Here is a 26,852-nt window from a genome sequence, read left to right on the forward strand (position 1 = left end):
CGGGTAAGTATATTATGTAAGTAGATTAAATACCCCAGTCAAAAGAGGCAGAATGTATTTTTCTTTTAAATCCAATTATATGCTGTTCGCAATAGACACACTTTAGATTCAAAGACTAAAAGGGTCGAGAAAGATATACCATGGAAGCAGTTACCAAAAGAGAGCTAGAGTGGTTGTACTAATATCAAAAATATAGACTTTAAGACAAAAAAAATTGTTAGTGGGGACAAAAGGGACATTTTATAATGATAAATTGTAATTATTATAATTATTTATAATTACATCTTACTAGAAAGATGTAATGATTTTAAACATGCATGGACCTAACTAACAACAGAGCCCCAAAATATGTGAAGCAAAACCTGACAGAATTGAAGGGAGACGATTCAGTAGTAATTGGACACTTACATAACCCACTTACAATAATGGATAGAGCAGCTATGCCAAAGCCCAAAAAGGAAATAAGAGATTTGAGCAACACTATAAACCAAGTACACCTAAAGGCCTCGATAGGACGCTCCACTGACAACACATTATTCTCAAGTGCCCATGGAACATTCTCCAGTGTAGACCATATGTTAGATCATAAAACAAGTCTCAGTAAGTTTAAAAGGATTGAAATTATGCAAAGTACAGTCTCTGACCAATGGAATGAAATTAGAAATCATTAGAAATCAACAGCAGAAGAAAATTTGGGAAATTCATAAATATGTAGCAATTAACCAACGTCCTAAACAAACAATGGGTCAAAGAGAGAATCACAAGGAAATTAGGAAAGACTTCTGAGATGAATGAAAATGAAAAGACAACATACCAAAACTTACGGGATGCTGCTAATATAGTGCTTAGAGGGAATTTATAGCTGTAAATGCCTACATTAAAAAGAAGATACATCTCAAATTAATAACCTAACCTTCCATCTTAAGGACCTAGAAAAAGAACAACTAAACTCAAAGTGAGCTAAAGGAAAAAAATAATAAACACTAGGGCAGAAATAAATGAAAGAAAGGAAAGAAAAGCAAAAGAAAGAATTAGTGAAACCGGAAGTTGGTTCTTTAAAAAAATCAACAAAATTGGCAGACCTTTAGCTAGACTCACCAAGAAAACAGGAAGATGCAAATAGGTAAAATCAGCTATGAATGCACAACTTTGTGAATATATTAAAAACTATACACTTTAAATGAGTGGATTTTAAGGTATATGAAATATATCTCAGTAAAGATTCTTTTAAAAAAGCACCTTAAAGTTTATGAAAAGCAGTATAGGATATAGGATAAGGAATATAGGATAAATCAATGGAGATTTGGGAGAAAAATTATGTAGTTTTGGTCTTTATACTAAATACCAAAAAGAGTCAAATGAAACAAAAAGTTCAGAAGAAACCTTGGGTGACGAAGCCCTTTCTGGACCAATGGCTTCCAACTTTCTCATGCATCAGAGTCACTCGGAGGGCTTGTTAAAACATATTTCTGGACCCCACTCCAGAGTTTCTGATATAGTAGGTGTGCAATGCAGAAGAATCTGCTTTTCTAACAGGTTTCTGGGTTATGCAAATGCTGCTAAGAGACCACACTTTCAGAACCCCTTGTAGATATAAAAACAATGTAAGAGATCTAGGGACAGGGGAAGAAGAACACTGCAGGTAGAGGACTGAGCATGCTCAAAGGCCACGTGGGGAAGGGTCGTGGCACATTTGAGTAGCTGTAGGAAGGCCTCAGTGGCTGGAGAATGCTGCAGAAGATGTAGGAGAAGGCCAGGCCACGCAGGGAAACCAGGAGAACGTAACAGTGATGACTCAGGGAGATGCAGGCCAGTCTAAGCCCTAAGAGCAATTACGCAAAGGAACAGCATGATTAGATTTGCATCTTAATAAGATCACTGTAGCTTTGGGTTAGATAATGGCCTGGAAAGGCCAAAAGGGAAGGGGATGAGTTGGTAGGTGTTCTTGTAGAACAGGCCAGAAGTCATGGCCCGGGTGGTAGCGTTTGTGCCGTGCACGCCCCTGCATGCTGACCCTGGTGGTTGGAATGGAGGGCAGTGGGTAGATTTGAAAGAGATCTTAGGAGGAAACACTGGTGGATTTGGCCACAGTTTGACTAGATGGGGGTGGGGGAGGGTGGAGTGCGGGCAGGCAGGAGGGATGAGTCATCAAGGATGACTCCTGGGTTTCTGATTTGAGAACAGGAGAGAGGACAGTGGCGCTCTGTAGGCTGAGACTGGAAGAGGGCCAGGCCTGGGGGAGATCCTGAGTTCATTTGTGGGCAGGTAGGCTTGGAACCGCCCAAGATTTCCAAGGGGAAGGTCAAGCCAGCGGTCAGGCATACAGGTCTGGGGTGGAAGAAATGTGTGAATCATCATGGTGTAGGTTATACTTGGAGCCTTAAGGAGGGCGGAGGTCATCTTCGGAGAGAGTATAAAATGAGGAGGAGGGGCCACGTCTCCAGGAACTCTAGCAGGTAGGGGTGGGACAGGGAAAGAAGTCCCCTGACATCTTCAACAGGGGAGACAGTAGAGTAACCAGGCCTGTGGAGTCACAGAAACCCGGGGGAGTTGGGGCGCGGGGGCAGATCAAGAAAAAACTGGAGAACAGTTCCAGAGGCCAGTGAGAAGTGAGCCAAAGAGGATGACAGCAAAACATCCCTTGGATAGGGGTCCTGATCAATACCTGTAGTGCAGTGCTCGCACCAGTGAAAGTGTTTAATGACAGAAGATGTTTATGATATAATGCTGTTTAAAATACAGAATACAAAATCATAGTTATCACCTTAATTATATAAAAATCCTATGTATGAAACAACGTATAAATGAATATGTATTATCTTAATTAGACTAGCACAATAAAAGGTATGAGGAAATGTGTTTTCTACCTTGTAGAGTCAGACTCTAAGCTCTTTCCTTAAATGAGATCCTGAAGTTGGAATTCAGCCTATAGTTGGAGTTAAATATATTCAAAACTGCATATTTTGTCAGCTGAAAGATTCGTCTTTTTTTGTTTTTCTTTGTGTGCTGGGTTGCTTTTCTCACTTTTTATTTAAATACAAATTGATGAACCCTTCCCCAGGCACCGTTGATTTAATATAAGTTGGCAGTGACTAATCTTGTTGGCTATTAGCCTGCTCGGTGTTTTTGTCCTTTACTGATTTCCTTTCATTCATTATTAATAAAGTACGCTACCCTCATGACTATGTTTTGAAGCTGTTTGGTACCGTGTTGTAAATTTCACTGCCTTTTCTGGAGAAAAAGACCCTCTTGTTTGGAAGGAACCCTAGCGTGTTTAGATTTCTCCTCACCGATTCCAAGAATTCCAGCTTAGATGTTAGAGAAAGAGAACTTACAGTGGCCGCAGACCTCAGTCTAAGGCAGGTATGTTTGCAACGGGCAGCGAGGGAAGCTACCCACTTCCGGGTGAGACAGGAGCATGTATTTGTGGAAAATCGGAGCAGGCAGACATCTTGTGATTCCTTCTCTAGTTTCTGAGAATTCTCATCAAGACCCTGTGAAGCTCCAGCTCACGCTTTCACTTTCCTCTTATTGAGGAAGTGAATTAATTGCGTAGCTATTAACTGGCTCTCATTGAGGACTACTAGATTTGTACTCTGATTGCTGGCTAAGGAGAAGTGGGAAAAAAATCACTAGGAAAAATGGAACTTTTTTTTTCAGCAACTGGTCCCTCTCCTCCCCGCTCCTGCCAGGAGGAGCTGCAGTTCCCTGATCTGCCCCCCAACTCAGGCAGGAAGAGGGCCTGGGCTGTCCCCCAACGTGGGACCCCGGCTCAGGGAGGGATTAGGAAATGCCAGTCTCACCGTGTTCACACCCCACATCTGCCCCCAGCGAAGGGGGAAGTGAGGCCACAGGGAGGAGGGCTCAGGGGCATCACGCTGGAGCAGCGGGGCAGAAGGGGCTTCATGAGGTCACGCCAGCAGGGTTCAGCTCACCCAACCACTGCACTGGGGGCGCTCGGCACATCTGGCTTGAGCGGGGGAGCCCTGCGGTCAGGTTGTGGTGTCTGAAGGGTGCGGGGTGGCCTTGGAACTCTTGCCACTTACCTGCCGTGCACAGAATAGGGATTCCTGGGGGCAAGGCCTTAACGCATCTGGCACATTTCTTGCCAAGACCTTGGGCTCCTCTGACTAGTCTCTGACCCGGACCCTTCCCAGGGGACCAGAAGTCAGCAGTTCCTTTGTGACACAGTCTGAGCCCCAGTGTGGGGCTGGGAACTGGGGTTCAGTCTGAAGAGCAAGGCCTCATGAGCCTGCTGGGCGGCGCAGGTGGGGAAGGCGCAGCTCCGAGGCCACGGGAGCAGATTCCTGGCAAGCGTGTGCTGTATCTTTGGGGTTGGAGTGTTTGGCGTGGCAGATGGAACCCAGCGGCATTCCTCTGGGGGCTGTGCTCTCCTTAGCCCCCAGCCTGCACACGGTGCTGGGGGGACACATGATCAGAGAAGGAATACCTGGCCGTTTATTGAGAGCCCTTCCTACTGATAACCGGAAAAGCTTATCAAAACTCCAGGCTCTTGTTCAACTCATCCAAAAGAATTGGGGCAAGGAACACAAAACACAAAGGAAGAAACACACACACGCACACACACACACACACACACACACACGCACTGAGGCTGAGGAGCAAAGAGAACAAAGAAGCAGTTTATTGAGGCAAAGGCAAAGAACACACTCAGAGAATAGTCCTCATGAGTGAGGGGTGCACTGCAGGGTTATTTATTTATTTAAAAATATATATATATTTATTGTTCGTTTGTTTATTTATCTTTTTATTTTTGGCTGTGTTGGGTCTTCCTTGCTGCACACGGGCTTTCTCTAGTTGCAGCGAGCCAGGGCTACTCTTCATTGCGGTGGTTTCTCTTGTTGCAGAGCACGGGCTCTAGGAGTGCAGGCTTCAGTAGTTGTGGCTCGCAGGCTTCAGTAGTTGTGGCACGTGGGCTTCAGTAGTTGTGACACGCGGGCTCAGTAGTTGTGGCTCACAAGCTCTAGAGTGCAGGCTCAGTAGTTGTGGCACATAGGCTTAGTTGCTCTGCAGCATGTGGGATCGTCCCGGACCAGGGATCGGACCCGTGTCCCCTGCATTGGCAGGTGGATTCTTAACCACTGTGCCACCAGGGAAGTCCACTGCAGGGTTACTGATTCACCCTTTTATCTTATTTTAGCCCTTTGAATGGATGGGGGTCTTTTGATTAGGGGTGGACTATTCATTGAGGGGAGGATTAAGGTGGGGCCTGGATTGCACCAGGTTGCATCAGCGCATTTGTCTCCTGAAGCCACCGCATATGTGCTCTAAGAGCTGTTTTCCCTTAAATTGTCCCTTAGTAGCCTAGCGGCTACACGTGGAAGGTTGTACAGGGTCATTGGCAACCTGTGCGTTTTTATTGCGCATGCTCCACGGTTTCCATGGTCAGAGTTTCTTGTGCAGATGCTACAGAGGTTCTGTTTTAGATGCCATTCCTCCACGCGTCATGGCCTCATTAAGTGCAAACCAAGGAGGTGCCTTTGCCTTCTGCCTAATACCTATGCACGAGGAGGCTGTCCTTGGGCCCGGGCCTGTCTTTGCTGCCTGACTACATGCCAGGCTCTGTGCAGGACCTCTGCCTCCAGGCTCGGGGGTCAAATGGCAGGCACTGGTCAGAGCCGTAACTCCCTGCCTCACCCCAAACTCCATCTCCCTCCTTCTGTCTAGCCACCAGACAGGCTGCCGGAGTGAAAGTTCTCGAATGCACATCTGACCATGTCCCTTCCAAAACCATCCCATTCCTCCTTTAAGCCCGTTGTCAAGTCCACACTCCTCAGCCTGACACACCTCACCACCGGTCCTGTGGAATAGCTCGTGCCACTGCTTCCATCTCTAATTCCCATCCTTTCCTCCATCCCCCTGACCAGCTCCTACTCAGCTTCTAAATTCCAACTCTTGAGTTTGCAATTAACCTCATTCAGATGATTTCATTGGCTTGCTGGTTAAAGTACACGTTGGCCTTAAGTTTTTTCACCCAAGGCAACTTAGCGCAGAGTTTTTCAATGCATTTCCAGAACTCATAGACTTTGAGCATCTTATTGAGTAAGATATTACCCTGGTGGCAGGGCATCCTTATTCGTATCGCCCTTTCTTCAGGATCAGAGCCTTGGCTGTGATGGTCCCCAAAGGACCGGAGCCATACCGAGCAGGTTCAAGTGGCTTAGACGCACATGCTTAAGAGTTCTGACCTCTGGGTTTATGCTCAAGCCACAGAACATTATTGATCACTCTGTACTTTACTTGAAATGATTGATAGTTGGTAACAAAACATGGACAATATTTTCATGTTTGATTTTTAGGTGGTTTTGTCCTCTCATTTTTCTTAGCTGGTACTAGGCGGAAAAAGATGTTTATACTATAGAGTCCCGAACTGCTGTCATGGCATGAAAGCATGTAGCAGTCAGCATGCTCTCTGCTACCAGTAACAGAATTAGTGGTTTTGAACTAGTGGTTTCAAACAGTAGGGATTTTTATTGTCTCATATAAGCAATCTGGAAGTAGGTGATTTCCAGGTTGAATCTAGGGATGAATAATCGAAGACCCAGGCAGTTTCCAAGCTTTCCGCCACACCCTTTAGGACATGTTGACTTTTGTTTTCAGACTGTTGCCCCATGGTCTCAAAATGGCTGCCACAGTTCCAGGCATCACATTCTCTCACAGTTGTGTTCAAAGCCTGGAAGGAAATGGATGAGGAAGAGAGCTCTCCTCTATTGAGTTGCTCTATTAATCAAAAAGGGAAAAACCCCTTAGAGACTTCTCTTTAAGTCTATTAACCATAAATGGGTCAGTTGACAACCTCCAGTTGCAAGGGAGGTGGAGAGCACAAGCATCTGGCATTTTCAGCCTCTAGTGTGGGAGGTAGGTTCTATTAGGAGTGAAGAAGGTGGACAACAGCTCCACCTACTGCAAAGAGTATATATCTTGTGTGTGTAGTTCACCAACCCACCAAACAGGTATGGAGCATCTGCTGAGCGCCAGGTTCTTGCTCTGGGTGCTGGAAGAGGAGCTTCACGTCGTAAGACTCGGTCCCTGCCCTGTCCAGGAGAAAAGCAATACCCATGAGCCAGAGATTAAAAATCAGCAAATTAAATGCAAAGTAGTCTTAGAACCTGGGAGTAGGACTGAGAAACTAGCTTTGTCTTGGAGAATGGAGAGCTTCATGGAGGAGGTGACATTTGAACTGTGTCTTGAAGGATGAATGGGAGTTTACCAGAGGAAGAAGGCAAGTAAAGGCCATTTCCGGCCACAGGGCAGCATGGGCAGATTCAGAGCTCTGAAAAAGCCTGCTTTTGTGTTACTGATCACCCCCTCTTCCACCACCACCCCGGCTCTGAAGGAGAGCCACCCTTAATCAGAGCTGAGCCTCACGGCCCATTTGGTTGTTCTGAGAGCGGCAGTGATGAGTGCTCATTCCACTCGGGGATTCTTCATTCAGAGAGACGTGAAGTCCTTCAGACCTGCAGTGGGTGGTGTGGGCTGCTCTGTGGGGCGTTTATTCTTTGTTCAGCCCACGGTGACACCCTGACTTTTGGGGTATGCACGGGTCCTCACCCACTGTATTGGGGGGGTGTCTGGTGGAGGCTGTGCTCTTAGTCTCCCCTTGCCCCTCCTGGCCCTGAGATTGGCCATATGACCCTGAACCAGGGCAGTGGCTATGCCCGCCCCCTGGGTCTGGTAATGGGTCCAGATGTGAGCGGGACCGATGGAAGGCCTTCCCTGGATTTCTTCAAGTCAAGCCTGCAGAGGCTGATCTGAGAGACGGAGCCTGTGTCCTGCCAGGACTCGATGCCCGTATCCAGGCGTCCCTCTGCACATCTTCCCCACGCGCCGCCCTTATGGGGAGCGACAAGTCACGTCTTTCACTTGGGTTCATTGGAGCTGGTTTTATCACTTGCAATAAAGTCTTGGCTAATCTAGTAGCCCATCACTAGCGAAAGCCCACTGTCTGCCACCTGGCTGCCAGCTCTCCTGGTAACGTCCCTGCCCCAGAGAGGCCTTCTCTTCTGTCCTGCTGAGTCTGGTTGGAGGAAGATCTCCTGTGAGGCCTGGCTCAGCATCTTTTCTCCCAGTTCTCTGGGGCCTTCCCTCTGTGGCTCCGTTCACTCCAAGCCAGCCCCGCGGCTCCCGTGACCGCGGGAGCCAGCCCAGGGCTGCCATGCTGCAGGCCCGTGTCATCCCACAGCTACGTGCGCATCATGCTGCAGCTGGAGCCCGTGCAGATGATAAAACTCTCTGCACCTTTCACTCCTTGGGACATTCACACCTTCCCCTGGGCCTGGGGACCCTCTTCTTGGGTTCTTTCTTGCTCTTTTGCCTTGGGTGGGTGGGGGGGGATGGTTCCTGGAGGTGACATTTCAGTCTGTCTTCTCCAGGCCACAGGCCTGTCTGGGTCTGTCTGCTGCTGACGCGCTGTGTGCAGGCCATTAGGTAGCGCCCTACCCGGCTCTTGTTTTAAAGGCCTGTTATTTTAATTCCCAAAGCTTTCACAGGGAACAGGCGGCAGATACAGCAGCGGCAGCGTGCACTCTGTCTGCCTCCTAATTATGACGGTTCATGGCTCAGAACCTCAAGCTGGTCATTTGTTTGGCCACGGCATCCTGTCCCACTCTTCCCCGCAGCCCCTCCGAAAGAGTCAGCCCATCGTTCCAGGAGGAGGGGATGCTGATGTAATTCATCACGGTACAGATACTACTGTGCGGGGTGGAAGAGCGATGCTGTCTGCAGCAGGGCAGGGCGTGAAGGGAGGAATAAAACTCGTTTCGTTAAATACCAGGAGAAAATCGCATCAAGCCCTCATCCCCGCACGCTCATTTTACTGTGCTCTGTTTACCAAAGCTCATGTGTGCTTATTTAATTTTATTGGAAAATAAGAAAATACCCCCCAAAATCACTGCCTCACACAAACACGCCTAGAAATAAAGTGTGTGTTTATAATGCTTTTAGATTTTATCCCATTAACAGGCCACTTCCCTGACCTGGTGGGATCTGCACACTGTGGGGATGCGGAAGCAGGCATCGGGGTATTTGTGCGTGTGCAGGGCAGGCCCCTTTCTCCTGGGGGTGCCGAGGCCCCCGCCGCCCTCCCTCTCTGGTTAAAAAGCTTTCAAACACGTTCTCTATTTCATGAACCCTGACCCCGTCCCTCATCGTTTCAGGTTTCCCCCAAACAACAACTGGAAATTTTTGTGCGAAATCAAGCTTCGTTTTTCCCATCCCCTGAGGAATACAAAGTCAGGCAAGGTGAAGGAACCCCCTTTCTCACCTCCAGTTAGTTCCCTGTGTCGCCTGCTCCAGCCACACCACCAAATCCGCTTCAGCGAAGTCCCCGGTGACGCTTCAACCTCAAAGCCAACAGATGCCCCCTTTCATCCCGCCTGACTCTCTAGCTTTTGGTCCCAGGACCACTTCGCTCTCACCTCCCCCTCCTGGCGTCCTGCCGGCACCTCCTGCCCGCCAAGGTGATTCTTGCCCTGCCTTTCCATCTCCCTGTTCCTCTGCACCCCACACCCTGTGACCTCAGCCTTCCCACCTGGCCCTCTCGAGTCTGGATCACTTCCACGTGGATGGCCCCAAGCCCGGCTTCTCTTCTGAACCACAAGCCTGTTTATCCACCTGCCTTCGAGGTTCCCTCACCTTGAGTCCCCTCCCAGCCCTGCCTTTTCCTGCTTGCCTGTTCACCCTTCAACACACGGCCAAGGTAGTAGGGCCCCTCAGAGGCCCTCTGTGCTCCCACCCGAAGGAACTGCCCATTTGTTTGTACACAATTCTTTTTTTTGGGCTGCGCAACATGTGGGGCCTTAGTTCCCCGACCAGGGATTGAACCCGTGCCCCCTGCATTGGAAGGGTGGACTCTTAACCACTGGACCACCAGGGAAGTCCCTGTACATACTTCTAATATTGTCCATTGCCCATGGGTTGTCTTTTATTGATCTAAATGTTTGCCTCCCCTCCCCCACCCAGACATGACCCCCAGCGGGAGTCTGAGTCGCCATCACCTTCCTCGGCAGTGCCCGGCTCTGGGCAGGCCCCTTGCGAAGCCATTATCGCCTGCCGAAGAATCACCATGGGCATTATTTCCTTTAGCAAACTCACCGAATAACAGATTTCTAACTGTCCTCCTTCCCTTCCCTTCCCTCCTATTCAGGCAGTTCTTAGAGCCCTAATATCTCACGAATCCTTCCTAATGGCCTCATTTATAAAATCATTCTCTTTTTTAATAAGTCAGGGGTAACTTGCCATGTCTATTATTAATGGCCTCTTTCAAAATGTCTTGGCACCTCTTTTGGTTTTTGAAAGGCCCTAAATGGTTTTCTGAGTTTGAGCAGGACCAATTTTTCCTTTTAAGGTATACCAATCTGCAACAAGAACATTTCTGAATGACTCATAATTTCTATATCTCAGTTTTCTTCCAGTGGATTCAAAATATTTTGTACCTTTGATACTTTTGCCCTGATATGTGGTGTCAGCAGACCAGGGCCCCCTTTCAAGTGACTGTGGCTGCCTGGGGGCTGCAGTAGTTTATACGATTTGTCCACATATTCACCGCCCCCCTCTGGGCCCATCACTTCAGCAACCTCCCTGGTGCCTCCTCTGTGGGAGGGGTGGACGCCCCTCCTGTCCCGCTGGCTTCAGGATGGGCTGTTGGACTTACTTTGGCCAGTGGTATGTGATCAGATAGGACATACATCGTACCCCAGCAGAAGTTTTAAGAACCAGTGAGTGTTTCTACCAGCTCTTTTCCTTCCCCCTTTGCCAAGAAAATGGCCTGTCCCCTTCTGCTCACCTCCCTAGAATGATGAAGACACTTGGACCAGAGCCACAGCCAAGAAGCAAAAGTTTGTGGTTATAAGCTCTTGCGGTTTTGGAGTTGTCCATTGCTACAGCACAACGTGGCAAAAACGGACTGATACGGGTGCTCTTGGTCACTCAGAGAAGACAGAGATTTATATGTTGAAAACTCTAAGGAGACTTTCTTACTAGCCCATTGGATCATGGGACACCTGCTAGCTTGCTAAAAGGAGTGCATTTTGGAGAAGACTCATTAAACCTTCAAAACCCCATTTCCCATTGTGACATGTCACCATCTCCCAGTTTTAGTGTCCATTCCTCCCATCACCACAGCAACACACATTCGGGGACAGGAGCTGGAAAACCCTCGAAAGGGATGGAGGGAGCAATTTTCAGTTCCTCCTTGGACCTCAGAAACCTCATCTTATCTTCTGTAGCTTTATTATCTCAGGTAAAGATGAAGGCGGAATATTCTAAGACAAAGGGGATCTGCTCAAGTATAAGGAAGTGTTACCGTTCCTGCCGCTGGAGGAGAAAGATTACTCAGAGCATGCTCCACTGCAAGGGAATTGCATATATGGGGCTCCAGAAGAGCTCCCCCAAATCCAGCTGAGCTGCACTCCACCGCCTCCAGGTGGTACTTTGCTGAGGCTGTGTCTTGATTGGGAGTCTGCCCTGTGTGTCACTAGGATCACCTACATCTTGGAACTGGCAACCCCAGATGCTCTGATGAACCGTGTGTTTTGAGGTCCTTACATCTAAACCGGTGCAAACAGCTTATAACTCTGTCAGGATCTGGCAAGTGTATCCTCTCTTTCTTACATGGAAGCCTGAGTTTTGGTTGTCAATTCATTTCACCAAAGAGATACACAAGAATTTTTTTTCACCTGAATTTTTTATTTTTATTTTTTTCCTCTTATAATCCCTTTGTTGTTAAATGATATCTTTTTCTTTTTTATTTATTTTTTAATTTACTTTTTATTGACGTATAGTTGAATTACAATGTGTTAATTACTGCTGTACAGCAAAGTGACTCCGTTATACATATATATACATTCTTTTTCACATTCTTTTCCATTATGGTTTATCCCAGGATATTGAATATAGTTCCCTGTGCTATACAGTAGGACCCTGTTGTTTATCCATTCTATATATACCAGTTTGCATCTGCTAATCCCGAACTCCCAATCCAACCCTCTCCTACCCCACCTGAATTTTTTAAAAGAGAAGGTACGACGCTGGGCTTTGGAAATAAAGGTCCTGGTAACTTTCCATGCTTACACCTGACTCAGAACCAAACCAGGACAGATGGGAGCAATGACCTGTACCTGTGCCATGTGTGTGTATCCTGGTCTGGAGAACTTGGCTTTGAGACCCAACAGGAGGGCCTCAGCAACATGGGACTGCAGGGTAGGGAGGTAGGTGTACCAGTCAGGGTTCTCAAGAGAAAGAGAATCAATAGGAGGTTAGACATTTTGATTAAAAGAAGTTAGTTCATGCAATTATGGGGCCTGAGAAGTCCTACAGTCTGCCATCTGCAAGCTGGAGACCCAGGAAAGTGATGGTAAAATTCAGTCTGAGTCTGAAGATCTAGGAACCAGGGGAGCCAGTGGTGTAAATCCCAGTCCAAGGGCAGGAGAAGATGAGATGAAATCCGCCAGCTGAAGCACTGAGGCAGAAAAGCAAAAGGGGGTGAATTCCTCCTTCCTCTCCTTTTGGCCCTCAATGGCTTGGATGATGCCCACCCACACTGGGGAGGGTGGATCTACCTTACTGAGTCCACTGATGCAAATGCTAATCTCATTGGAAACTACCTCTTATGGGGAATTCCCTGGCGGTCCAGTGGTTAGGACTTGGCGCTCCCACTGCCAGGGCCCGGGTTCGATCCCTGGTTGGGGAACTAAGATCCTACAAGCCGCGTGGTGAGGCTAAAAAAACAACAACAAAAAAGGAAACCTCGTAGAGACACCCAGAAATAAAGTTTCACCTGGGCATCCTATGGCCAGTCAAGTGGACACATAACATTAACCATCACAGGAGGGAAGCCAGAAGCAGCCCCCAAGCCTGGCCCCAAAGAATGGGCACGTGAAGAAATGCCAGCAGCCTGAGAGGACGTGGGAAACAGAATCACACCCAGGGATGCCCGATGGGGCCGGGGACACACAGCCCGGGATAGGGGTACAGAGACCTCCACAGTGTGATCTCAGGGTCATCCCTTATTAGTCAGACTCTCACCAGCACCTGGAACGAGAAGGGAGAGTTGGAAAAGAGCCCAGGAAAAGGTGGGTGGCAGGAGTGGGCAGGGGCCAGTGCCTTATTGGAGCAGGGCTGGATTTCTAGTAGGACCTGCCGGGAAACCAAGACAGACTTCCTGTGGCCAGATGTGCGCTGGACAAACGAACTGGGGAGGGTTGGGGGAGGGCCCTGTGATTTGTGAGCTTTGGGGCCCCCAAGGCTGCCCCCAGAAAGCTGAGACACAGGTTCTGGTGGAACGATCCCTTCCAGCCTCCCTGCGACGAGCTAGCCTGCCTCCCTGGCTGTCACAAGGTCTTTGCAGATTGCACGGGAGGGAGTCTGCCTCCCCACAGCCCCCCCTCAACTCAGAGAGCCGCTTGTTTCTCTCTCCCACGCTGGCAATGGCATCTGACAGTTTCACTCTATTGGGCTGTTAAGATGTTCATTTCCTCTCAGGTATAAATGGAAATTAGAGGAAATAAAATGCCCTAGAGTTATTTGATGTTTTCCTGATTTGATTCCCAACAGCCCTCTGAACCTAATCATCTCATTGTTGCCACAGAAGGAAACATGAGAGTGCTGCTGGGGGATTTGGTCTCTGTCCTCTCCTTAGACCCCGCAAACCAAAGCTCCCCTTTGAGAGAGAACCTGTCCTGTTTTATCACAAATATGTGGATTCCCAGAATGAACTGAAAGACACTGAGTAATTCTGAAGGAATACTAAGAGAATTGTGTTCCTGTTTATGATCAGTTTCTATCAGTTTCCTCTCGTCTCTTTCCCTGGGGGGAGACACCTGCAGGAAGCTTCGTTCAAGAGTCATAGGCATCATGGTGCTTTGAGCATCGTGAGATGGGCAATGGTTCCATTTTATGAGTCCCCTTGGATATTCCTCTCCTTCCACGTGAAGCAGAGGGCTGGGCTGGGCGTCAGAATGCTGGTTTACTTGGGAATGCTGGTTTCCCGTTACAGCTTTGGGAAGAGTCGCTGCTGTACTTCCTGGTATGGGGGAAGCAGCTCCTGTTATCTGCTCCTCAGGCTCCCAGATCTGGTTTAGAAGCAGGTGCATCTCTTCCAGAATAACTTTCCAGAATTCTAGTGGAAGGCAGTGTGATGAGGGCTAACCCTCAGCAAAGTGAGTTTTTTTTAAAAATTAATTAATTAATTATTATTATTATTATTTTTTGGCTGTGTCGGGTCTTCGTTTCTGTGCGAGGGCTTTCTCTAGTTGCGGTGAGCGGGGGCCACTCTTCATCGCGGTGCGCAGGCCTCTCACTGTCGCGGCCTCTCTTGTTGCGGAGCACAGGCTCCAGACGCGCAGGCTCAGTAGTTGTGGCTCACGGGCCTAGTTGCTCCGCGGCATGTGGGATCTTCCCAGACCAGGGCTCGAACCCGTGTCCCCTGCATTGGCAGGCAGATTCTCAACCACTGTGCCACCAGGGAAGCCCCAAAGTGAGTTTTAAAGTTAAGGTTTTTTTTTTTTTGGCTGCGCCGCATGGCTTGTGGGATCTTAGTTCCCAACCAGGTATCGAACCTGTGCCCCCTGCAGTGGAAGCACGGAGTCCTAACCACTGGACCGCCAGGGAATTCCCTGAAGTTGAGGCTTTTTAGTGACTGTGTGTGTGTGTGTGTGTGTGTGTGTTTCTTTCAAGTCTTTCCTATAGAATCTTCCCAATGTCAATGTAATAATAACCTGTGTAGTAACCACAGCACACAGAATACATGGGGATTTTAAGTAGAAAATCAAAGACTTAAAGGGCTGGAAGGGACCCTCAAAGTCCTGGAGCCCAACTTCCTGAGAGTGTTCCCATTATTTCTACAGAATCCTAACCCGGCATTGTCCAGTCTAGAACGGAATGCCTCTGGTGATGGAGACCTTACTGCCACTCAGAAGGATGAAATCACTAACGAGAGATTTCTTTGGTTGAGGTGAAATAATTCTCTCACAGTAGTTCTCAGGCCCGGTCCTGGTTCTCACCATATTGGGAAGTTCAGAGCCAGATAAAACTACTCCCTGAGGTTGTCTTCTCTGGACGGACAACCAGTTGCTTCTACCATTGCCCATATGAAAACGGCTCAAGTCTCCTTGGATTTCTGACACATTCTGCTCATCAGTCCCTCTCTAAGGAAAACCAGGAGCCCAGGTTTCCTGAGCAGGGCAGCTGCTCCCTGCACTTTGAGAACTTGAAGGGCATCCTGCCTTCCATCAGGCGAGAGCCTCCTCATGCCCTCAATACAAACGTGCAAACAAGGACTAAGGACCATGCAGCACACAAACAAGGCCTGCTGAGGACTTCAGACTCCAGCAGCAGGACCCCGGTCCTTGACTTGAGGGCCATTTAAAAATTGTTGTTAATGAATTTATTAAGGCATATTTGACCTAAAATAAACTGCACATATTTGAAGTGTACAGTTTGATCAATGTGACCTATGTATATATACATACGTCCATGAAACTATCACCTCAATCAAGATAATGGACAGTCCATCACCCCCCAGAATCTCCTTGTTTCCCTTTATAAACTCTCCTCTCCTCCCTCCCAGGCAACTGCTTGTCTGCTTTCTGTCACTAAAGATTAGTTTGCATTTTATGGGGCTTTGTATAAGCTGAATCATATGGTATGTACTCTTTATTTTCTGGCTTCTTTTACTCAGCATATTTACTTTGAAATCCGTCCACGTTGTTGTTTCCCTTCCCACCAACAGTGCACAAGTGTTCCCTTTTCTCTACATACTCACCAACACTTATCTCATCTTTTTGACAACAACCATTTTACAGGTGTGAGGTAATATCTCTTTGTGGTTTTGATTTGCATTTCCCTGATGATTAGTGACATTGAGCACCTTTTCATGTACCTGATGGCCATCTGTATGTCTTCTTTGAAAAAATGTCCATTCAGGTTCTAAGCCCATTTTAAAATCAGATCGCTTGTTCTGTAGTTCATTTTTTTTTTTTTTGATGAAGAGAGTATGGCATTTATTTTATTTATTTCAGTTTCCAGTTGTTCATTGCTATTATTTAGACACATAGTTGGTTTTTTTTGGTATATTGATCTTGTATTCTGCAAACTCTCTAAACTCATTTATTCGTTCTAGTAGCTCTTTTGTAGATTCCACTAATCATGTCATCTGTGAATAAGTTTTACTTATTCCTTTCTAATCTGGGTGAGTTTTGTTTCTTTTTCTTGTTTTATTCCACTGGTTAGAACCTCCAGTAGAATGTTGAATAGAAGTGGTAAGAGCAGAAATGACTGTCATCTTCCTGATCTTTTAGGGAAACTGTTCAATCATGATTAAGTATGATGTTAGCTATAGGTATTTTGTAGATGCCCCCTTTCAGGCTAAAGAAGTACCCTTCTATTCCTAGTTTGATGTGAGTTTTTTTGTTGTGGTTTGGTTTTTGGTTTTTTTAATAAATTTGTTTATTTTATTTATTTTATTTTTGGCTGCATTGGGTCTTTGTTGCTGTGTGCGGGCTTTTCTCTAGTTGTGGTTAATGGGGGCTACTCTTCGTTGCCGTGTGCAGGCTTCTCATTGCGGTGGCTTCTCTTGTTGTGGAGCATGGGCTCTAGGTGCATGGGCTTCAGTAGTTGTGGCCCACAGGCTCTAGACCGCAGGCTCAGTAGTTGTGGCACACAGGCTTAGTTGCTCCGCGTCATGTGGGAACTTCGTGGACCAGGGCTCAAACCCGTGTCCCCTGCATTGGCAGATGGATTCTTAACCACTGCGCCACCAGGGAAGCCCTGACGTGAGTTTTTATTAGGGATGGACGCTGGATTTGGTCAAATACTTTTCTGCATCTTCTGGGATATATGTGCAGTTTTCTTTTTTTATTTAGTCTGTTAACATGGTGAATTACACTGATTGGTTTTTGAATGTTAAGCCAACCATGCATTCCTGGGTTAAACCTCACTTGGTCATGATGTATCCTTTTTATGTATCATTGGATGGAATTTTCTAAAGTTTTGTTAACTTTTTTGCAACTATATCTGTAATGGATTTTGGGCTGTGTAGTTTTATTTTCTTGTAATGTCCTTGTCTAGGTTTGGTATTAGGATAATGTTGGACTCATACATTGAGTTGAGAAGTATTCCCTCTCATTCAATTTTCTGGTAGAGATTGAGCAGAATCGGTCTTATTTTTTGTTCGATGGTAGACTTCAACAGTGAACCCATATGTGCCTAGCAGTTTCTTCGCATGAAGTTTTAAAGCTACAGATTCAATTTCTTTGATATGAACTTTTCAGGTTACCTGTTTCTTCTTCAGTGAGCTTTGTGACTTTCAAAAACTTTGTGCATTTCATCTAAGTGATGTAATCTATAAGCATAAAGATGTGCATAATATTGCCTTATAATCCTTGTGATATCTGTTGAATCTATAGTGACATTATCTCTCCATTCTGAATGTCTTCTGTATGACTTGATTCCTTCTAAATTTATTGTGGTGTGCTTTATGGCCTAGACTATGGTCTGTCTCAATAAATGTTCTCTGGGCACCTGAAAATAACATGTAGTCTGCTGTAGTTGGGTAAAGTGCTCTCAAATGTCTACTATATCCTTGCTGATTCTATTTATTCTGTCAGTTAGTGACAGAATGGACACTGAAATATATGCCTGTAATTGTGGATTTTTCTACTTCTTCTTGCAGCCTCTGAGTTTCTGCTTCATTTATTTTACAACACTTATTATTCACATTTAGAGTTGTCATGCCTTCTTGATTAATTGACCCCTTCATCATTATGAAATGACCTTCTTGGTAATATTCGTTGCTCTGAAATCTACTTTGCCTGATATTAGTATTGCTGCTCCAGCTTTCTTTTGACTACTGTTACATGGTATATCTTTTAAAATTTATTTACTTTTTTGTTTATTTATATTTATTTATTTGTTTATATTTAAGTGCAATTTAAGGGCAGCATGTAATTAGGTCTTGCTTTTTTACCCAATCTGAGTATCTCTGCCTTTTATGTGGAATGTTTAGAGCAACTTAGATTTAATGTTGTTATTAATTTTTTTAGGCTTGAATCATCTATCAATTCGCTATTTATTGTCTATGTGTCCTATCTATTCTTGGTTCCTTTTCCCTCTTTTTCTGCCTTCTTTTGGCTTAATGAGTATTTTTTATGATCTCATTTTATCTCCTTTGTTGGCTCATTAAGTCTTAAAACTTTTTAAAAATTTTAGTGGCTGCTTCAGAGTTTATTGAATACATTAAGTGATATTATACTACTTCACATAGACAATAAGAACCTTTCAAGAGTAGACTTCCATCTCTCCCCCATAACCTTTATGCTACTGCTGCCCTGTGGCTTACTTTTACGTATGCCATAAACTCCACAATAGCTTGTTTTTATTTTTGTATACTCTGTCAATTATCTTTTAAATATATCTACACTACAACAACGTATATTTACCATCTCTGGTGTTCTTCCTTCCTTTGTGTAGATCCATACTTTCATTTGGATCCTTCTGCCTGAAAAATTCCTTTAACAGCATCTTTGTATTTGGACTCTGCTAATAATTCTTTTAGCTTTTCTATGTCTGAAAACAAACCTCTTTATTTCACCTTCATTTTTTTGAAAAACATTTTTGCTGGGTATAGAATTCTAGGTTCTCAGCCTTTTTTTCTTTCATTACTTTAAAGATGTTGCTTTATTGTTGTCTTGTTTGTTTCTGACAAGAAATCTGCTGTCATTTTCTCTTTGTTCTTGTGTGTGTGACATGTACTTTTTTCTCTGGCTGCTGCTTTTAAGGCTTTCTTTTTTGTGCTTGGTTTTCAGCAACTGATAATGATATGCTTTGGGGTAGTTTTCTTCATGTTTCTCGTTTATAGTTTTCATCACAGTTGTAAATTTTTCAGCTATTGTTTCTTCAACTATTTTTTCTGTCCCTTCCCCTGCTTTGGGAATTATAATTACATGTATATTAGTCACTTGACGTTTTCCCACACCTCACTGAGGCTCTTTTCATTTTTTAAAATTCATTTTTCTCTGTGTATTTCATTTTGGAAAGTTTCTCTTGCTAAATCTCCAAGCTTTCTTTTCTTCTGCTATGTCTAATCTGTCATTAATCCCATCCACTGTATTTTTCATCTTAGACCTTGTGGTTTTCATCTCTATAATCTTTTTTTTTTAAACATCTCCCATGTCTCTACTTAACTTTTTGAACTTATAAATGTCCCTGTCAGATAATTCTAGTATCTTTTTCACTTCTGGGGTATTTTCAGTTGATTGCCTTTTCTCCTCCTGGTGGGTCCTGTTTTCCTCCTTCTTTGCATGCTTGGTAATTTTTGATTGGATGCAAGACGTTGTAAATTTTACCTTATTGGGTGCTGGATATTTTTTTTTCCTGTATTCTTTACTTTTGTTCTGGAATACAGTGAAGCAACTTGGAAACAGTTTGATCCTTTAGAGTCTTGCTTTTAAGATTTGTTAGGTGGAATCAGCAGTGTTCAGTTGAGGGTAATGATTCCTCATTATTGAAGCAAGACTTTCCTGAACACTTTACCACAGGTCCCATAAGTTATAGGGTTTTCTTCCCCATCTGGCTAGTGGGAGCAGGCATTACCCCTGTGCCTGTGTGAGCACTGGGCACCACTCACTCTAATCCTTTTGAATGGTTCTTTCCCCAGTCTTAGGCAGTTTCCCCTATACTAACGTGCTGATCAATTTGGATGAATTCTCCAGGGGAACTTTCTGCAGATCCCTGAGGTTCTCTTTCTGTGTCCCTCTCTCCTTCCTTTACTCAGTTCTGCAAACTCTAACTGCCTTCATCTCCCCACACTCTCAAGCTGAGAGATTTTTAAGCTACATAATTAGAAAAGCACTAGGCAAAGCATATACTTCACATAATCAGAGGCTAAGATAAAATAACAATATGACATGACAGAATCTTAGGTTTAGCCCCATCCTACCAGCTCAAGATGTGTGTTTGGGGGAACAGGCAACAGCTCCTATCCTGGCATGATCAGGAGGCTAGGGATTATTCTTGCAGTTGCCAGTGGCAGGGTTTATCACTGAAGTGCTCACAGTTGAGGCAGCACCTCCTCCTGTGATGCATGATGGGGAGGTTGGGGTCCAAGCCTTGTGGTTGAATGGGATTATTGCTTTAAGCACTGGGCTGTTAGTTTCTGTGCTTTGCAGGAGCTCCTTTCCTGTAAGGCTATCCTGCAGGGGATCAGTCTTGGAAAAGTTAATTTTTTAATTAAATTTAAAAATTTATATCAAAAACAATGCAGCAAAAATAAAACCAAATTTGTGCAAAATACATGTCAGAGTAAGTGGCTTAGAAGCAGCACATACAAAAAAACTAAGAATACTGGTTGACATTATGGGAGTCAGACTTGACGTGACTGCCAAAAAAAAAAAGCTAATGTGACCTCAGGTTAAAGTAAAAGAAATATTTCATCTAAGGCAAAGGAGGTGACATTTACTCCACTCCAGCATCCTGCTAAGGGGGCAAGAACTGCAATGATACTGTTGACCTCCTCATTAAACCCGGAATCCTTTCCCTCTACACTTTTTGATTTCATAGATAATTAAATATCTGTAATTTAAAGCTGCTTTTGGCTTGATATTCTATAACTTGCAGCTGAATATTCCTCACTAATGCAACCTTCCCAAGTAAAATTAATTGTTCCCCACTCTAAGCAGATATGTCCTTTCCTCCTAGACTGTGATCTGATGGGACTAGACTCATTGCCTGACACATTGTAGGAAATATAGATATATATTGAATGATGCATGAAAAAATGAAATTCTCTACACATCTGACTAGCCTTGGCCATTTTCCTCCATTGATGGATAATAGCAGAATATGGAGAAATGATCCTCAGAGTCTAATGTGTGTCAGACTTCTTGATGTGTGTTAAAATCCAGATTCCCAGGCTCCACTGCCCAGAGATTCACCTTTGGTAGATCTGGGGTGTGACTCTGGAGTCAGCATTTTGAACCAGCACCAAGATGAATCTAATGTTTAAGGTCGTCACGCTACTTTGAGAAATACTGATAAAGAAAATCAAGGACTGCTCAAATATATACATGGAGATTCTCCAAATTTGAAGGGTAAGTTTTGCAGTCACTGCCCAAATTATCTTTAAAGGCTCTTTATATGTCTTTAAAACTCTTGATGTGTTTTAAAGTGATGTGGACCAAAATCTCTTTTCTAGGATATCATAAAGATCTAGTCCAGCCCAACCCCACCTCATTCCTGGGATGTCCTCAAGATAGATGTCCTCCCGTTTGTCCTCAGATGGCCCTCTGAAGTCTAGCTCATGCCTTCTCTTTTCATGACTCAGAAATTTCTCCCTGCCATTCCTTACATCTCCTACACACTACATATTGTCTTTCCCTCCAAACAGGTTAGTCTGCTAGACTTGGCTTAGAGCTTTGTTCCAAGTCTGGAACACAAGGGAGAGAGAAAGAGGGTGAGAGAAGGAGGAGGAGGGTTAGGGGAGGAACAGGGGGAGGGAGAGGAGAAGGAGAAAGAGAAAAGACCATCAAACACAGATGGTGCGCTAAGTCTGTTTTTTCTTCAGAGAATTTATTCAGTTCTTCTGGATGGGTCGCCTAAGAACTTTTGAAAACATTCCCTTTTTGTTCAGAAGAAAATCTGTGCACTTAATCACTTGCACAGCAGGAAGGCACCTGACAGATAGGAACACTGGGACCAAAAACGTGATATTGGAACAAGAAAAACATATTTTCAGCCCCATAAGCCACGTGCAAGTCATGCAGAAATTAGAACTTTTTAAAAGGAAATATTCAGTGTTATTTTTGATCATGTTTATTGTAGAATATTTAGATAATATGAAAAACACAAAGAAGACAATAAATATCATTATTTATAGCTCAATAACACAAATAAAACCACGGTTAGAGTTTCTTTGTTTACACAAACATATACTTTTTAACTGTTAAACAATGAGAATGAGGGACTTCCCTGGTGGTCCAGTGATTACAAGTCCTTGCTTCCACTTCAGGGGGCATGGGTTCGATCTCTGGTCAGTGAACTAAGATCCCACGTGCTTCGCAGTGAGGCCAAAAGGAAAAAAATGAGAATGATAGTTTTTAGCCTATATTTTCCACTTAAATTCATTATGCACATTTTCTCTATGCCATCAAACATTCTCTAAAAACCTATTTTTAATGACTACAATATATATATAAATGTATATTCTAACATCTGCCTGTTGCTAGATATCTAGATTATTTTTTACTTTCCTCCATTAAATATGAATACTGTTCTTCCTTTCCCTTTTTCTCTTTCCTTCTCATATTTTCTTTCCTTCCTCTGCTTCCTTCCCTGCTCTTTCCCATCTTGCTTCCTATCCTAGTGTAAGGATGGCTTCACCCAGCATCCAGGGGAGCATGCTGGTGAGGGGAAGAGGGGCGCTGTGGAGGCCCTCGTGGGGTGCCACATGGAGGACTTGATGGCAGTGTACTCAGTGACTTTTGCCCCCATTTCTGATTACTTCCCAAGTGTGAACTTAAAGGGTCCAAGGGGCTTCACTTTTAAGGCTTTTCAGATCAGTTGTAGGATATCATACATCCGTGTGTCGGGGATCTATCTAATGATATCTGACTAGTGTTACTCCTTAAACCCTTGCCAGTATGACCGGTTAAAAAAAAAATCTTTGATTACCAGTAAAGTTCAAACTTCTTTACCCAAAAAATAGTGTTTCTTCTTTTTGAATTGTCAGTGCATGTCCTTTGACCATTCTTTAAAAATTGGTGGGTTCGTTTATTTTACATACTGATTAAGAACTAATTGATTTTGAAGGCTATTGATCCTTTGTTTCCTTAGAAATCTTTTTCTCAGCTTGTCAGTTTCTCAGTTTGTCTTTGCATTTTAAAATAAGTAATCGAATGATTTTTATATAGTCAAAATATGTCTTTTAAAAGTAATGTGTCCAGTTTTCCCAGCACCACTTATTGAAGAGGCTGTCTTTTCTCCATTGTATATTCTTGCCTCCTTTATCAAAGATAAGGTGACCACATGTGCGTAGGTTTATCTCTGGGCTTTCTATCCTGTTCCATTGATCTATATATCTGTTTTTGTGCCAGTACCATACTGTCTTGATTACTGTAGCTTTGTAGTATAGTCTGAAGTCAGGGAGCCTGATTCCTCCAACTCCGTTTTTATTTCTCAAGATTGCTTTGGCTATTCAAGGTCTTTTGTATTTCCATACAAATTGTGAAATTTTTTTGTTCTAGTTCTGTGAAAAATGCCAGTGGTAGTTTGATAGGGATTGCATTGAATCTGTAGATTGCTTTGGGTAGTAGAGTCATTTTCCAGCCATTGGTAGTTTGATAGCATTTGATAGCTATACCAATTGATAGCATTCAGTTGGTAGCATCGAATCTGTAGATTGCTTTGGGTAGTATATAGTCATTTTCACAATGTTGATTCTTCCAATCCAAGAACATGGTATAAAACTGGACAGCTACATGTAAAAGAATGAAATTAGAACACTCCCTAACACCATACACAAAAATAAACTCAAAATGGATTAAATACCTAAATGTAAGGCCAGACACTATAAAACTCTTAGAGGAAAACATAGGCAGAACACTCTATGACATAAATCACAGCCCACCTCCTAGAGAAATGGAAATAAAAACAAAAATAAACAAATGGGACTTAATGAAACTTCAAAGCTTTTGCACAGCAAAGGAAACCATAAACAAGATGAAAAGACAACCCTCAGAATGGGAGAAAATATTTGCAAACGAAGCAACTGACAAAGGATTAATCTCCAAAATATACAGAGCTCATGCAGCTCAGTATCAAAAAAACAAACAACCCAATCGAAAAATGGGCAGAAGACCTAAATAGACATTTCTCTAAAGAAGATATACAGATTGCCTACAAACACATGAAAGGATGTTTACATCACTAATCATTAGAGAAATGCAAATCAAAACTACAATGAGGTATCACCTCACACCGGTCAGAATGGCCATCATCAAAAAACCTAGAAACAATAAGTGCTGGAGAGGGTGTGGAGAAAAGGGAACCCTCTTGCACTGTTGGTGGGAATGTAAATTGATACAGCCATTATGGAGAACAGTATGGAGGTTCCTTAAAAAACTAAAAACAGAACTACCATATGACCCAGCAATCCCACTACTGGGCATATACCCAGAGAAAACCATGATTCAAAAAGAGTCATGTACCACAATGTTCATTGCAGCACTATTTACAATAGCCAGGACATGGAAACAACCTAAGTATCCATTGACAGGTGAATGGATAAAGAAGATGTGGCACATATATACAATGGAATATTACTCAGCCATAAAAAGAAACGAAAGAGTTATTTGTAGTGAGGTGGATGGACCTAGAGTCTGTCGTACAGAGTGAAGTAAGTCAGAAAGAGAAAAACAAATACCGTATGCTAACACGTATATATGGAATCTAAAAAAAAAAAGGTTCTGAAGAACCTACAGGCAGGATAGGAATAAAGATGCAGATGTAGAGAATGGATTTGAGGACACGGGGAGGGGGAAGGGTAAGCTGGGATGAAGCGAGAGAGTGGCATGGACATATATACACTACCAAATGTAAAATAGATAGCTAATGGGAAGCAGCTGCATAGCAAAGGGAGATCAGCTCGGTGCTTTGTGACCACCTAGAGGGGTGGGATAGGGAGGGTGGGAGGGAGACACAAGAGGGAAGGGATATAGGGATATATGTGTACGTATAGCTGATTCACTGTTATACAGCAGAAACTAACACACCTTTGTAAAGCAATTATACTCCAGTAAAGATGTTAAAAAAATAATAATGTCTACCTCTTTGATATTAAATAAAGGATTAAATAAGGCAATAAAGAAAAAAAAGTAATGTGTCTTGAATTAGATATATCTAATCCTGAACAGGAAAAAGAAAGACATTAGTAGAAAAACTGATGAAATCAGAATAAAGTCTAGAGTTTAGTTAATAGAAATGTACCAATGTTGGCTTCTCAGTTTGACAAAAAGTCCCATGAAAATGTAAGATGATGACATTAGGGGAAAATGGGTGAAGGCTATATGGAAACTTTTTATACTATCTTTGTAATTTTTCTGCAAATCTGAAATTATTCCAAAATAAAAGTTTATCAAAAGCAAGCAAAAAAAGTCACCTTTGAATTATTTCTACTTATACTTTTTTCACTATTTTAGACTTAGAAAGTTTTTGCCCATATAGTAATCATGAATATAGTCATCATATTTTCCTTTAATGTTTTCATGTTTTAAGGTTTAGAATTTCATTTTACAATTTTGCCTCTGTGGAGTTTATTTCAGTGTATCTAATGAAATAAAGGTCTAATTTGATATTTTCTCGTATATTTAATTGCTTTCTCTAAAACAATTCATGCCGTAAGATATCCTTTACCATTGATTTGATATGCTTCCTTTATCACATATAAAATTTGTATGTGTGTGACTTTTGGTTACTGGTCAAGAGGAAGTAACAGGGATTGGATTTACCCACTTGCCTGAAACAACCAAAAATTGGGCAAAATATCCAAAATATATTTTTATATAAAAATATAAAATCAGACAAATTATATGAAATAATGACTCTCAAGACAGTGCAAGCAGGCAATGAATAATGGTAATCTCTGAAAGACAGGAAACAATGAGATGAGTCCCATCTTGCCCCAGCTTGTAGCCTAAGGAGAGCTTCCAGGCCGTGGTGCCTGGAGGGAAAACCAGGCAGAGCCCAGTAGTCTCCTGGCTTGAGGATACAGTGCTGGGGGTCCAGGGAGACTAAGATGTATAGAGTTTTCAGGGCAGGGTATTGGAGAAAAGAGAGCTGCATAGAGAGAAAACGCCCGAGATATGCAGAGGGTGCTTAGTCTTTAGCTGAGTTCCAATCGGAGGAACGACTTGGCATTGAGAAAGAATCCTTTGAAAAGAGAAGCAGGAATAATCCTCAGAGTTCAGACAGGAGCAGAAAGAGTTCCTGCTCCCACCAGCCATGATAGCACAGGACAGAGTACTAGGAAGGTGAGGAAAATGGAACAAAGAACATATGGGATAAATAGAAAACAAGTAGCAAAATGGTAGAATTAAATTCTACCATATCACTAATCACATTGAATATAAATAGTATAAACACCTTTTAAATTAAAGAGCATATACAGGTACCCTTTTAGTTAAAAGGCAGAGATGGTCAAATGGGACAAAAAATTATGATCTAACTGCATCCTGTCTTCAAGAAACCCACTTTAAATATAAAGACACACAAATAAGTTAAAAGTAAAAAGAAGGAAATAAATATACCATGCCAACTCCAATTTTTAGAAAAGCTGAATAGCTATGTTAATATCAAACAAAGTAGATTTCAGAGCAAAGAATATTACCAGAGATAAAAAGGTCATTTCATAACAATTAAGAGCTCAATTCATTAGGAAGACAAAATGATCCTAAACACTCATGCATCTAAAAAGAGAGTTTTGCAATATATGAAGCAAAAACCAATAGCGGTGCAGACAGAAGTGGCTGTAACCACCATTGTAGTTGGATATTTCAACAATCTTCTCAATAACTGATAAAACAAGCAGACAGAAAATCAGTAAGGATGTAGAAGAACTTAAACAACACTATCAATCAGCTTGACTTAATTGATATTTATAAAACACTCCATCCAACAGCACTATAGGGGAGGAAAAACTCCCTTTGACCCTTTTAGGTTCTGTGGCTGGCCTAAGAATTAAACTGACATAAGGAAGATAAACAGGAGAAAAGCATACAGATTTATTTAACATTTTTCCATGTAGATGGGAGTCTTCAGATGGGAAATGAAGACCTGAAGAAGCT

General features: G+C 43.4%; 1 protein-coding gene across 1 annotated transcript in view; it reads left to right on the forward strand.

Annotated features, from left to right (window-relative positions):
• The window catches only part of LOC132349231 (S-adenosyl-L-methionine-dependent tRNA 4-demethylwyosine synthase TYW1), a 206,533-nt gene that overhangs the window by 156,013 nt on the left and 23,668 nt on the right, over nucleotides 1-26,852 (forward strand). The gene's annotated exons all lie outside the window — the stretch shown is intronic.

This window comes from Balaenoptera ricei, chromosome 15 (genome assembly GCF_028023285.1).
Source record: "Balaenoptera ricei isolate mBalRic1 chromosome 15, mBalRic1.hap2, whole genome shotgun sequence".
In the NCBI taxonomy this organism is placed as follows: domain Eukaryota; kingdom Metazoa; phylum Chordata; class Mammalia; order Artiodactyla; family Balaenopteridae; genus Balaenoptera; species Balaenoptera ricei.